The 13,578-nt window shown below is 46.3% G+C and overlaps 1 protein-coding gene across 1 annotated transcript in view; it reads left to right on the forward strand.

Annotated features, from left to right (window-relative positions):
* The first annotated feature begins 35 nt into the window (after positions 1-35).
* The window catches only part of HDLBP (high density lipoprotein binding protein), a 38,978-nt gene continuing 25,435 nt past the window's right edge, over positions 36-13,578 (forward strand). Inside the window, exon 1 of the mRNA XM_027661792.1 lies at positions 36-159. The gene's annotated coding sequence lies outside the window, so the exon portion shown is untranslated. The remainder of the gene's footprint in view (positions 160-13,578) is intronic.

The following is a 13,578-nucleotide window of genomic DNA, read 5'->3' on the forward strand; positions in this document are numbered from 1 at the left end:
CCGGCGCGCATGCGCGGGCCCCATCGCCATAGCAACCCGCGGGGACGGGGCGGGGCCGCCCGCATGTTGTAGGTCACGCACATCCCTCTGCTGCACCAAGATGGCGGCCGGGCCCTCGGCCTTGTACCCAGCATAGGCTTCGCTGCGGGCCGACCAGAGGTAACGCCGGGCCCGGCGCCGGCCGCGCGGGAGGGCGGGGGCGGGAGCGCCTCAGGTAAGCGGGAGGAGGGAGCGGGCCCGGCGCTGCGGCCGGACGCGTTCCGCCGCCTGCAGCAAGATGGCGGCACCAGCGAGACGGGCTGCGGGCGGGATGTCTGGCGGGCGCCCGGCCCCGCTCTATGGTCGCGGCCGCTCCCATTGGCGCACCGCGGGCCACGTGCCGCCGGCGCCCCCTGCACCGCGCCGGGCCGGGCCGGGGAGCGGGGGCCGCCCCAGGGACCCGCTCCGCCACCCGAGGCCCCGCTCCGCTGCCAGCGCCGCCTCGGCGGCGGGGAGCGCTCCGGGGCCAGCCGGGAGCCGACAAAAGCCATGAGTCATGTCCCGCTTCCCTTCCCTGTGGCGGGTGGGCCCGCCCCGCCACTGAGGGGACGCGGCTGGGGAGGCGGTCGCCTTCCCCTCTCCTTCGGCCGGTGGCGGCCCTGTGCCGGACTGCTGTGGGCTCTCAGGGTGCTGTAGTCTCCTTTCCCACCGCCCGTGGGCCCGAAAGCTGAGGCTGCGCCATGGGCCGCGCTGCGGGAGGGTTTTGGCCTCACCTGTGGCACTGCAGGTAGCGCCAGCCGCCTCTGTGCATGATAGGGGGGAAATTCTGCCTCTGCTGACCTGCTCTCTAGGACCGCAGCCCTTATTGGGGGTTATTTATAGACCAGGATGATCCAGCAGCGCCGAAGAGGGTTAAGCACGGGGCGCTGATGATTCTTGAGCTATAGCTGGAGCAATGTGACACATGATAAGTAACGCTTCCTATGCTGGCCTTCCCCAGACAGTAGGGGAGGATTCCCAATTGGCACGAATAGGTCTTTCCACTAAAAGAGAAGCAAGAGAGCAGATCATGCTGGAAATGTTGGTAATAGAGACAGCAGTTCTGGTGAGCCAAGGGCCTTGAATTCACAGTTCTAAGTTTAGTATTTGAATCCAGATTTTTAACTCTGTGTCTGGGAAGTGAAGATTAGTGACGTTCAGTCCCAAGGAGTTTGAAGGAATTTTCCTATGCTGTTGTGTAATGACAGAGAAAAATCTGCACACTGATATGTGCTGTGTTGCTTTATCATATGATTTCTGTTCAGTAAGACGAGCAAAGCTGCTGCCTCATGATTGAGTCTCCGTTTTTCCTACTGTGGCTATCCAAATGCTAGACAGCTGTCTTCAGTTAGAAGACAGATAGTAGTGTCATCTGGGTTTATTTTCTTTTCCCCCCAAACCTGACTTGGAAGTGGTATTTCATGTATTGTTTCATGGGTGGGTTGGATATCCCTCCCTGTGGTGGAGGAATATCCATCAAAGGTGAGGCAGGAAAGGAAGCAGTAACATAATATATAGCTGTGTGACTACTAAAGCTCCCTGTTCTCTAACCCTTTGCTTGTTTAGATTTAAGCTGTTAGAAAAAAACAGTCTTCCTGTTTGTACTTGGATTTTCATACAGCATGGCCCAAATCATAGACAGAGCCACCCACCAAAAGAAAATCCCAACCTTTTTCATTAAAGTCCACAGTAGTATAGTTTTCCACGGATCAAAATGACAGGCATAGGAAAAGCTCCTACTAGATATGGAGGTAACAGTACCTGGCATTGTGTAACTGGAGTTGCAGAGGCAGTGTAACCAGCCAGCCTGAGCTTTGCCATTGTGGCAAAGTACAGGAAGCCCAGATCATTCTCAAAGCAAGTTTTCTGAGTAGCTTCTGAGAAGCTGTTAAAGATTGCTCCATGTTTATCCTATATAAATCATGCTGGTGTTTTCACTCCTGGTAGTGTGACACATACTCCTGTCTCCTTTCTTGCAAGTGAAGTTGATTTCTTATTGTTTCCTTTCTCTGCTCTCCCCCAGTTTTACTCGAAAAGGAGAAAAAATATGGCATTCCTTCTTATGATTTTAAAGGTTACGTTCCCTACTTTTCCCTTCAACTGGAATTGGATCATAGCATTGTCATTATGTTGCATAGCATAATGGTAACAATAGTAACTCGGTTTTTCTAGGTAAGGGCAGTTCCTAGTCAAGTAGCTGATCTTTTCCATTGACATTAGGCTGCCTCTGAAGATGGTATTGTCTGTTAGAAGAGAGCTCTGTGATGTTGGCTTTCATATTTGTTGAGTGAGAGCCATCCCAGACAAGTCAGCTTGTGCAGTTTGCACCTTTTTGAAGGAAATTGGGATGTTTTAGTGGTTACAGTATTTCAGGTGATAAAGCCTTTCCCAAAACATAGTCTTCTCTTAATATATAGAAGCTTACTGAGCTGGTACAAATGGACTTAGGAAAATTTGGGTAATTCACCCAACCACTACCAGTCAGATGGTCAGAACAGTCAGCAGTGGCACTGGGACCAGTCCAGAATGTTCAAACTGAGCATGGGTGTGTGGTAAGAATCACAGAATCCTTTAGGATGGAAAAGTCCAACCGTTAACCCAGCACTGCTGTGTTCACCACTAACCCACGTTCCCAGGTGCCTCATCCACACATCTCTTGAACACTTCCAGGGATGGTGACTGATGGGCAGCCTGTGCCAGTGCCTGACCACTCCTTCAGGAAAGAAATCTTTCACAATATCCAATCGAAAGCTCCCCTGATGAATGAATGGGGAGGTTTCATTTACCATGACTGGGAGGATTTTGACAATTTCAGCCGTGGGTTTCTGTAGAGCATCAGATTTCTGTGAAAATGTTTTTTTTCTCTTTTAAAAAAAGTCGTTCCACAACGATTCAACTTTGTTTTGTATTCAAGAATTCTACAGAAGGAAACCCTCAGGCCTGTCCTGTGTGGAGCTCATAAAATGCAACTTAAAGTGAAATGGCAAGACTGTCAGGTGTCCCCATGGGTGTTTTGAACCCTTATGGCAATGCTGTTACAGTCTTGACCAAGATACACAGAGTAGTTGTGGCTGCCCCATCCTGGGAAGTGTTCAAGGCCAGATTGGATGGGGCTTGGCACAACCTGGTCTGGTGGAAGGAGGAGGAACTGGGTGGTGTTTTAAGGTCCCTTCCAACTCCAAACAGTCTGTGATTCTGGGATTCTGTGCACCACTGATGAAGCTGCAATGGGGATTTTTAAAGCAGGCTGAGAAAGGCGTGTTCATCCAGGAGGTAATGAGTCTGCCTTGTCCAAGAGCACGTTACTGAGAGGCCCAGAGCCCACAGAACTTTTGCAATGTGGGTCTGTGCAAGAAGTAGGTAGGTGTTATTTGTATTAAAATATGAAAACAGATAAAGAAGAGATAGGAAAGTAAAACCCAGATGCAGGATTAGGCCTCTCTTCCTAATTACCTGACTCTTGAAAGGAGAATGCTGTTGTGTAGCTTGGTGGGCTTTATTTTACTTACTGTTTTTTTCTAGGTGTTTGGTCTAGAAGCATTCCTGCAGAGTCTGTGTTGCCAGGGGGCTGTGGTGTTGTCTGTGGGAGGGAGGGCCCTGGGCAGCAGGGCCTCTATGGGGAAGGGATTGCAGAGGACTCAGGGGACACCAGGAGCTGGTCTCTGGCCCCCAGCTGCTCGTGCTAGGCTGGTCATTAAGGCAAGAATCTAGGGCTTGTTTCAAGAGCTCTTTCTATTTTAGAATTTTCTAGTTTTAGAATAATAATTCTGGATTACAGGTTTATCCTGGATGTGGGATTACACCTGAAAAATTTCAGCGTGTGGCTTTATATTTATCTGTCCTTTAGCTTTAAAAGAAAGACTGTTTATGTCCTAAAAATCTGCTATTAAAATCTTGTGATTTGCACTCCCATCTTAGATGGAAAAGTCCTGCATGCCTGATGATTCTAATGACCTTTTTCCCCATCTTCCTTCCATGAACTCATGTTGCCCTTAGCTCTCATGGTGTGACTTCAGTGAAAGGGAATCAGAGAGTCATTTTGAAAAAAGGTGTGTCAATAAATGAGGAGGACAATTTCCAGCCAAAGCAAGGGGGGAAAGGCTTCTTTATTGAGCATATTTTATGTGTATAGAAGACTGAGTTGCTGGAGGCTTTATGTGTTTAAGGTTTTAATTATAACAAGAAGTAGTCGGGCAGTGATGAGTGTTCTGGGTTTATTTTGTTTGATAAGAAACTTATATTAAAGCTGAAATGGTTCATTTTTACTTCATTTAGGTGGTCTTTGGTGTTTCTACCTACACAAGCTCTGGTATTTTCCCAGCAATCTCACAGAAATGCTATGTAATACAGATACTTTTCTTTGATCCTGCTGGTAGACATCATTTGTTGTTGAATCATGCATCTGGTGGATCTTTCAAGCCCCGAAAATATCTGGTAATATTTTGCAAATTATTACTAGATACATTAGCACATAAGTAACTTAAGTACACTGAAGTACTTCCTGGGGGTGCAGAGGGCTGACCTTGGCCACAGCTGCCTGGCTCTGGGAGCTGGCTGTGTTGCTGAGGCAGCAGGGGAAGCATGTTACTCTTTTGTGAGGAGCAGGGGTTGGAGCAAGGAGCTATGGCCAGCTAGGGGCACAAAAGAGGCCCTTGCAAAGCAGCAGACAGAAAAAAAAAAAAGCAGGGAGAGACCTGAGAGAAAAGATGGACCACAAAAGGCTCAGTTAGAGGAAATCATAATGAGCTTAACTTCAGTGGAAAAACAGGACTGGAAGAAGGGAAGGGATTGGTTCAGTAGCTGTAAGACACCAAGAAATGATGAATCACAGGAAAAGTTTTGCCTTTGAGGGGATTGAATAGCACAGTAATGTTTATGCAACCTTCCTTAAATGACATTATTTAATTTGATTGCAAAATAAAATGGATTTACTTGTTGATGCAAAATGGAAGTAGTACCAGATTCCCTTACAGCACAGTGTCTGGAACTGTTTTCCAGCAACAGTTTTGCTGTCTTTACTGAAGATCTTTCAGTGATTAGGGAGAGAACCATTTGGGAGAAGTTTGGGGATGGAATGGATAGATTTGTTTAGCATTAATGGAAGAAAAGAAACACACCCATCCCTCCCTCCACCACCACCCCCCCTGAAAAAAAAGCCAACACCAGAACAAGCAAACAAAGCAAAACCAAGAAGCAGATTTCCACAAAGGACTTGCTTTATAAATGTACCTCAGCACACATTCCTGTCTGGTAGAAGCATCCACACATCCAACTTGTGTGCACAGCACACCTTTCACCTGCATGAGAAATACCTGTGAATGAGAGTTTCTGGGAGTGCTGATGGTATGACAGTCAATACTTGTGTGCTGTAGCTGTGAATTTAGCAACATCCCAGTAACTAACTGGATTTTAAAGAGGAAGGACTTGAAACTCTGTGTTTTGGCTGTTACTGTCCGTTTGGAGGGTGCAGGACCCAGCTTTCTCCCTGTGTTATTAGGTGATAGTTGCTTGTTGAGAGCTCTGTCAAAGGCCATGAGGTGCCATCTGACCCCTGCACAGGCCAGGGGGTAAGGTATGTATTAGGACTCTAGTTTTAAAGGAAGGTTACAGTATCATATCTCAGGGTAAGTAGCATGAGGCAGGTATAGCTGATTTTCATAAAGCTAACCTCTGGCATGTTTTTCATCGGGGATTGGATAACTGGAATAATCTTCTTACATCATTTGAATTTCAGGCTTGGTTTAGGGTATTGGCATGCAGCATGGGCATCACTCCCCTGTCCCTTTTCCCCACCCCTGCTAGTTTTGGTTGACTGGTATTTTAAAGGTTTTGCAGTCAGTCTGAAAAGTCAGCAACCTCCTTTTTCAGAGGAACACAGACTGCCTTGGTGGCCAGTGTTCTGTTAGGGAGCAGGAGCACCACTTGCTGGTTTCCTTCTGCTTGTTGCTGGTCTTGTGTTTCTGTCTATCTCTGCATTTCTGGCACTGAGAATCAAACTGGATGTTTCACAAAATAAACTGGATACTTGCCAAAGGTGAGTGACAAACAAAGACTAAGGCAAGCTGTATAGCAGGAACAGGGACCAAGATTTCCCCATTGGCTGGGACAGAGGCAAAGCCAGGGAAAACCCCAGTGGGGCAGGAGCAATTGAAATGGACTTGTTGCTGCTCTCCTCGGAAATTGGGTGGCATTTATGTGTCTCCAGTGGGCACTGGAGGTGGTGTAGGCTGCCTGACCTCCCCTGCCCTTCCCAGAGAGGAGAGCAGGGCTCTGCTCTGTGCAGACCAGGCCCCAGCTGTTTCCATTGCACAGTAGAAAGTAAGATTGCTGTTATCTCTGTGCAAGTGATAAAGCTGAATGTAAACCTGTTGCTGGAGCAGTTGAAAGGAAAGCTGAAAAGAGCAACTCCCAGAGCAGGCAGGGTGAGAGTGGGGGATATATTATGGTTGGCCTGTTAGTGTATATGCCTTTGTTTTCAAAATGAATGCTTCAGCAGTTGATACAGCCTGCTGGGATTTAGGTGTTTGGTCTTACAAGGACTCTTGGAATGTCTGGAGAATAGCAAGTTGTAGGTATATGGCTGTTGCTTAAAAGTAGGGCTGGCTATGTAGCATTGAGGAAACTTAAAAGTCAAGTTCTACACCTGCTCTTACAGTTCCATGAAATTAAAATCCCAAGTTGACAGCTCTGCTGCTTGCTGCATAGTTGTGGGTAAAATGAGAGCAAGCAATGAATATTTACAGAAGGTTAGAAGTTCTTGCAAATTTGAGGAACCTCTCTGTTGTATTTGAAAACTCCTCTTGCTCAGGACACCACTCTGTTAATCCAAATAACAAGGTGAGTGGAGGAGTGGGCAACATGAGGTATCAAACCAAAAAGTTGTGCCTAAAATGGCCCACATACCATTCCAATTCAGCCCAAAGATGAGCAGGGTGGAACTGGGAATGATTCAGTTATGAAAAGCAGGTTTAAGCGTAAAATAATATTATTTGTAACAATTAGGGGAAATAGTTTTACTCTGAGTTCTCGCTATCTCTCTCTCTCTTCTTTCATAGCAGGCTTAGAGTGGCCTTGGAGATTTGGAAGGGAAGGCTGTCTGGTTTTTTCACTGTCAGTTTAGATCACTGTGATGTAATTCTGTCTAACACATGAAGAGCCTTTTGCTTGGCCTAGTAGAGATTAGGAATTAGTGCTTGTCTGTGAATGTGCTGAGCCCCTGTTGCATGTGCTATGAATAGGACAAAGGGAAGGCAGTGCTTAAATAGTGAGGGTCCCAGCATTGCTTTTCCAAAGTGGCAGCTGGAATCAGGTATTTACTTTAATGCCTTTTCAGAGGAATTATTGCCAAACCGAAGATTTTTTATTTTTTTTTCAATTTGAAATAGTTCCTCCCCTGTCCAAACAAAGCTCTAACCTCCCTGCAAGTTTCAGGATTTACTCTTTTGAGGGTTTTGTTTGTCATAATAATGCTATCTTATCTGGTTCATGATTTCAAACTGCTTGTTGCAAGTGAAAGGTAGAAATAAAGAAAAATAAAGTTTACAGAATTAGAGAGTCTTGTGAAGCCATGTGACTTGGGGAACTGGAACTTGGAGCAAAACATACCAGAGTGCATAGAAAGTTTACAGAAATGGAGCTTCAGCATTCTCTTGAGTCTTCGTTATCCAACAAACATTAGAAACTGAAGAATCTTTAAACTATTTCAAGGAGCCTTGAACAACTTTGCTTAGGTTTTTCTGTACAATACCTGGTTTCAAAGTAGCTAAGCAAGATTATGAAGAACTGAAAGCCAAACAAAGCAGACAAAACCAAATGTCTGTTTACACTTTTGCTTAAGTTGCAGTTTTTCCATTGCCCCCCTGAAAAATGGCATTAGGGAGGTCTCATTTGGCTTGCCAATTCTCTTCTTTTTTTATTTTTTTTTATTTGCTGTATATATTTACCTAATTGACATGAAAAGAAGTGGTTGTTGTCATCTTTATACACTGCTGTAAGCAAGGCCTTAAATTCTGCCCTGCAAAACATGAGCTTCAGAGTACCTGGAGGAGGGGTCTTATTGAGTGTGGTGACAGGGTCGAGCTAAGGGACACATCAACTTTAACTGTCATATGTCTAGAAAATGTAGTGTGGAAAAAGGTAAGTTCAGGGCTTGCAAGTCCCTTCCCTTTTCAAGTTAGGTGATGTATAGTGCATGAGAACTGCTGGCAGCATGTCTTTAAAAAAAAAAAAAGATATTAAAAGTTGCCACGTGTTCATTTAAAGTGCAGTGGCCAATGGAGAGGGAACAGGAGGCACTGAAAGGTAAACAAAAGAACTCCAACCCAGTAGCCAAAGGAGGGTGAAGTGAAAGTTTTTTCCTTTTGAAGAGCAGAAAGAAAATAGTACCTGCTCCGTTCTACAGTATCTCCAAAATCCTCTCTTCTTAGGTAACTGGGATACTTAGCAGGCTTTGGGAAGTGCCTCTCAGCTCGTTACTCGTATAAAATCTTTGTTCTTCTGCAGTGTAGGTTGTGAACAGAGAGCAGTGCTGCAGCACCACTCTGAAAGTACCTGGGGATGATAAGCACGCAGTGTGCTGGTAACTTAAGCTAAAAAGCAAGTTCAGATCATCATGAAGAGCCAACATTGAAATTAAAGGTTCTAACTGCAAGTAAGAAGCCTCTTTTCGCTGTAAGGATAATCAGGTGTTGGACAGAAAGTTTGTGTAGCTCTGAAGGTTTTCAAGACCTGAGTGAGGAAAGCCCTGAACACGCTGGTCTGACTCTGTTTTGAGCAGGAGGTTGGACTAGAGGCCCGAGAGACTCAACCCTCAAGCCTGTTGCCAGATATTCTGAATTTCTGTGATCCAGGCAATGTATTTGGAATCTTTGTTTTCTGAATCTCTTTTTCCGTTTTTGAGTCAAGACAATGTTTTCCTTTACTGTGAAACTGGAAGATACTTTATCCCTCATGTTTATTCCTCATGAAAGTGTTTATTGGCTCCCCAAGGCCAAGCACCTGAAATTTGTTTCTACTCCTTTGCAGCTTCTCCTTGAAAGCTGAGTTTGTGTTAAATCAGATTTCTCTCCCAGTGAAAGTGGAAGGGCGGACTCTGACCTGTCCTCTGTGGCTTCCTTTTGCTTTGCTTTTGGATTGAATTCATTAAACTGTCTATTGACTCTGTTCCTCATCTCTGAAAAGGCATTTATTTTGTCATAACACCTGGCATCCGAGGATCACAGCATTCTAAACAACCTGAAATGAAATAACGAGTCCACAGAGTAAATCAAGAGGCTGTGTGTGCACAGCCAGGGCAAAAAAGAGGATTTCACTGGCCAATTCACTAAATCGGCAAATCTAAGTAGAGCTTGAGTCTCTTGACTGGTTTTTTTTTTTGCATTAAATCTCATTTTCTCACAGTGTCCCTGTGTAAAACCAGCAGCTTTTCCTCCCTCTGCAGTCAGAAGGCCTGAAGCTCCTTGTTCACACTTGTCCACACCAGTAAGTTGCTCCTGTTCTTTCTACCTGTCCTGCATGCCCCAGCACCCCGTGATGGGCTGGGAAGGGCAGTGTGTGTCTTCTTTGCTAGCTGATGGTTGCATGAACAATGTTACCTCAATAAACAACCTTACCAGGAGAAAGGCAAGTTGCATTGCACCCACCTGGGACCCTTTATTTATAGCACCCAGGTCCCATGTGAGACAAACACTCGGCTTCATTCTACCACCCTCCCTTCTTCACAACATCACTAAATGGTTGGATTTGGGATTAGTGTCTAGGCCTGGGTAGACTTTTCTTTCTGTCTGTAGTTCTCTACTTGGGTATTTACAGTGGGCCTCTGAAGATGGTGAGGTTGCATTAAGTGCAGCCAAGGGGAAGAATTTAGCCTATGGAATAATTTCTTCCCAGTGCTGGCGTGTGAATGGGGAAGATAGATGTCTAATTTGCATATCCCTGGAAGTTTCCCTCTTCATGGCAGATAAGTGAAAACTGGTCTCAGAGTCACTGAGACATAAGCAATGTGGACTCACATTCGGTAATTTCTTATGATGAAAGTCTTTTTTATTCTCTTAGCAGGAAGATCTGTATCATTTGACCCTTCAATTTAATAGAGATTTTTCCTGTAGAAATGCAAACATTTTATTGGAAGATGAAAGAGTGAGCCACAGCAATAGCTTTAGAGCTGAGACATGCATTTTGCTTGCTTTGGCTGAGAACCCCGGTACTCTTTGGCATACAAGTGCCCTGCATCCTGAATCCTCTTCCTCTTCTTTTTCTAGTGTGATGCAAAGTATTCCCTGAGCCCTTTTCTCTTCGTGCTGCTATCAAGGGATGTGCTGAAATGGATGCTTTCAGGGTTAGTTCTTCTGTTGTGTTCTCTGACTTCAGTGTGAGGGATAAGCACCCAGGGTACAAAAAGGGTGCTTATTTGTACAGTTTTAGAAATCTGGAGTTATATTTAACAGGAAATAAAATCTCAGCACACACTCTTTGGAGCATACTTGGGTTGCTTTCCAAATAAGGCTTGCAGTTTCTGGCAGGAAAAATTGGAATCTCTTATAACAACAGAAAGTACGAACAGGCTAGAAGAAATCCTTTGCAAAATCCCAGCTCAGCTGAGGGTGAATGTGCCAGGAAAGACCAGTCTTTTTGTGGTCATTACTCCAGTGGTTTAAGGAGCTGGAAGTTTCCTCTCCCTTCCCTAAGAATCCTGGAGGGGAATGATTATGGAAAGCTTCTTAACTCCTCAGCCTTTGCTTTCACACGGGTGTTGAACACATGCTCCAAAAAAACAAGCCCCAAACCTGTTCAGTGTTACTTTTATCTCTGTGCATGTTTAATATTTTTGCTGGTCCCATTTCTGTGTCCTCCTTCAATCTGGTGACACGAGGTGCCAGTTTGACAAGCCGTGAAAACTACACACTGCCCAATCCTTCACCCTTTCTGCTGCACTTTGGTGCTTTCTTTGGGAGGCTTCTTTTTCAGTTGTTTTCACAAGTCATGAAACTAGGGTCTGTTGTAATGCTGCCAAACAATGGGATGCTAGAGGGAGAGTGCTTAATGTTTGTCAAGAGGTTGGGTACCTTCTTCTGTCTCCACTCCCTACCAAAAATTCCTGTGCCTTACTCATAGAGGAGCTATTTTGCACACATCTCCATGACAAGTGTATTTTTATTTATTCATTTTTTTTAATAGGAGATTGAATTTGTGGACAAGTAAGTAGATAGAACAGGTCCCAGGGAGCCCCTGCAGAAGGGGGGGATGGGGTGGGATGTGGATGGTTGATGTGCTGGCGGGAGCAGCAGGTTGAAATAAGCCTCCTGGCACCCTCTAAATGTGTTTTTGTCTATGCACAGGACACTTCTGTACTTAGTAAATGTGGGAGGAAAGGTGAGCTCTTCCTTCCCCCTCCCCCCCCACCTTTCCCTGTGGAATATCTTCCTGTAAGGAGAATAGCCTGTGACAGGTTTCCTTCAGCAGAAATTGTTATTTGAGGGTAGCACACAGTGAGATGCTTTAGGCCTTCCAGTACCTTCTGGGACTGGCAGGCTTCCCTCCCACCACTTGCAGCTGCAAATAAAAGAAGAGCTACAGAAACACGTGGGGAAGATTCCCTCTTAAACAAACCCAGAGAGGAAGCTGTGATAGAAGCCAGAAATCCATAATGACCTGGCAACCCCAGGGGCTGCAGCAGCACTAGCAGAGATAGCAGGAGAGGGCTGTGTGCTTGTCCCATAGGCACAAAGTGTCATGTCCCCACAGAGGGCCTCTACTGACCTGATAATGAGGTGGAGTTGTGGGAGAAGGATGTTGGTGTCTTGGTAAGATGCTCTAGGCTGGGAGTTGTGATGCTCTTCTGGTTCCCTCGCACCGGGGATCGTGGGACTTATGTCAGAGTTAATTGGACACGGTAAAGTTAGAACGTTGCGAGGAGCCTGCCTGTTTTGCACTGGGGAGATAAACACGAGGGACTAAAAGCACCAGAAAATCACCTCAGGCTCTGAGTCCCAAATTACAACACCTTGCACTCCAGCTGCTGCCTGGAAGCAGAAGTGCCCTAAGTCTGGAGGTTCTCCAGTTTGCCCGGGTTCCCAGAGCTCTGCTTTTGCATGAGCCCACCTCTGTGTTGTTAGGCACGAGCCTGCTTGCCTTCCAGGGTGCTGCTGCTGCTGGCATCCCCAGCCCGGGCGGTTTGTGTTGGAGCAGCTGGAGCCGGCTCCCGGAGCGTATGTGACGTGGCAGCAGCAGTCACTGCCTTTCTGTGCGGCAGCCCCAGGCTGGGAGCAGTATCCCTGCATCGGCACAGAGATCAACAGGCTTTCTGAGGAGAGGCCGCCGTGAGGGGAGATAGATCACTGAGGTGCCTGGGCATGGTGTCAACTCTTGACGACTGTTTGACTTCCTGATTTCACCCACAAGTGTGTTTTTATTTATAGCGATGAATTGTGTCAAAAAGTTCAAGTGCTTTACTGATGTCCTCCCAGCCAGAAGATGAAAAGAGGAAAAATGGAGAAATCTACTCTTGTTCATTAAAAATAAGTAATAATAATTTTACTAAAGGCTAAATACCATCCATGTTTCCATAAATAACAGTGCATGAAATCTCTAAAAATTACTGCACGTAATCAAAAGCAGTTGTCCCAAAGACCTTGAATTTCTGTGGTCAAAGCTCCACAGAGCAGGTTCTTGCGTTTCATTAGCCAGGGTCTGGGAGAGAGCAAGGTGGAAATAAGTAAAACAGTCACTAAGTGCAAGGTATGAATGATAAGAAAAATTAATGCTGTGTAGGAAAATGGGCAGAGACTGAGCTAATGCAAAAATCAGTTCAAATTTTGTGTCTTTTTACACTGATGGGATGGGTTTTTTTCCTCAGTTCCTTGAGGGTGAAGAACTAATAATTAAAAACATTGATATTGCACAAACTAATAAACACCCTGTCTGTAGGAACGGAGGGTATTGTGCTTGCTGGCTTGCCTTCCTCCTCCTTTGCTCTTCCCCATTTCCAAATTAAAGATTGGAATAAGGAGAGGGATTTTTAAAATATATTTGTTTCTATGGGGGAGAGGGATGTATGTTGTGGTTTGGGGGTATTTTGTCGGTTTTTTGCTTGGTTGTTTTCTTTTTACACTCTTGTTGTTACCTGGCCCCTTCTCCCGTCGGCAACCTCAGACCATGTAGCTGCTGCTCTGACACAGTCTGCGCAGGAGGAGGAGGAGGATCGAGGGGCCGCCTGGGGCCCCGGTGTCCCTTCCCACTCGGGGAACCGGGCAGGAGCCCCAGGTGTTCACTCTCTCCGGTGCCAGCTGTGGTTTTCAGACTGATCAGAGCCCTCGAGAGCCGCTCCAGCTCGCGAAACCTGCGTGAAACGGGCTCGGCCAAAGCGGGTAATCCTGAGCTCTGTGGCGCTGAGCTGCCTCTCCGAGGCCGCCGCGGGGATGGGGAAGGGCCAGCGCGGGGTTCGGTCCTGCAGCAGCCCCGGGCCTCTCTGCTGCCGGGCCGCGAGTGGGAAGCGCGTTCCGGGGGTGAACGCGCGGTTTCGGGGAAGGCGGACGGGCCTGTCCCCCGGGTGTCAGCCCCGAG

The sequence above is a fragment of the Corapipo altera genome, unplaced genomic scaffold (genome assembly GCF_003945725.1).
Source record: "Corapipo altera isolate COAL_440 unplaced genomic scaffold, ASM394572v1 175, whole genome shotgun sequence".
In the NCBI taxonomy this organism is placed as follows: Eukaryota; Metazoa; Chordata; class Aves; order Passeriformes; family Pipridae; genus Corapipo; species Corapipo altera.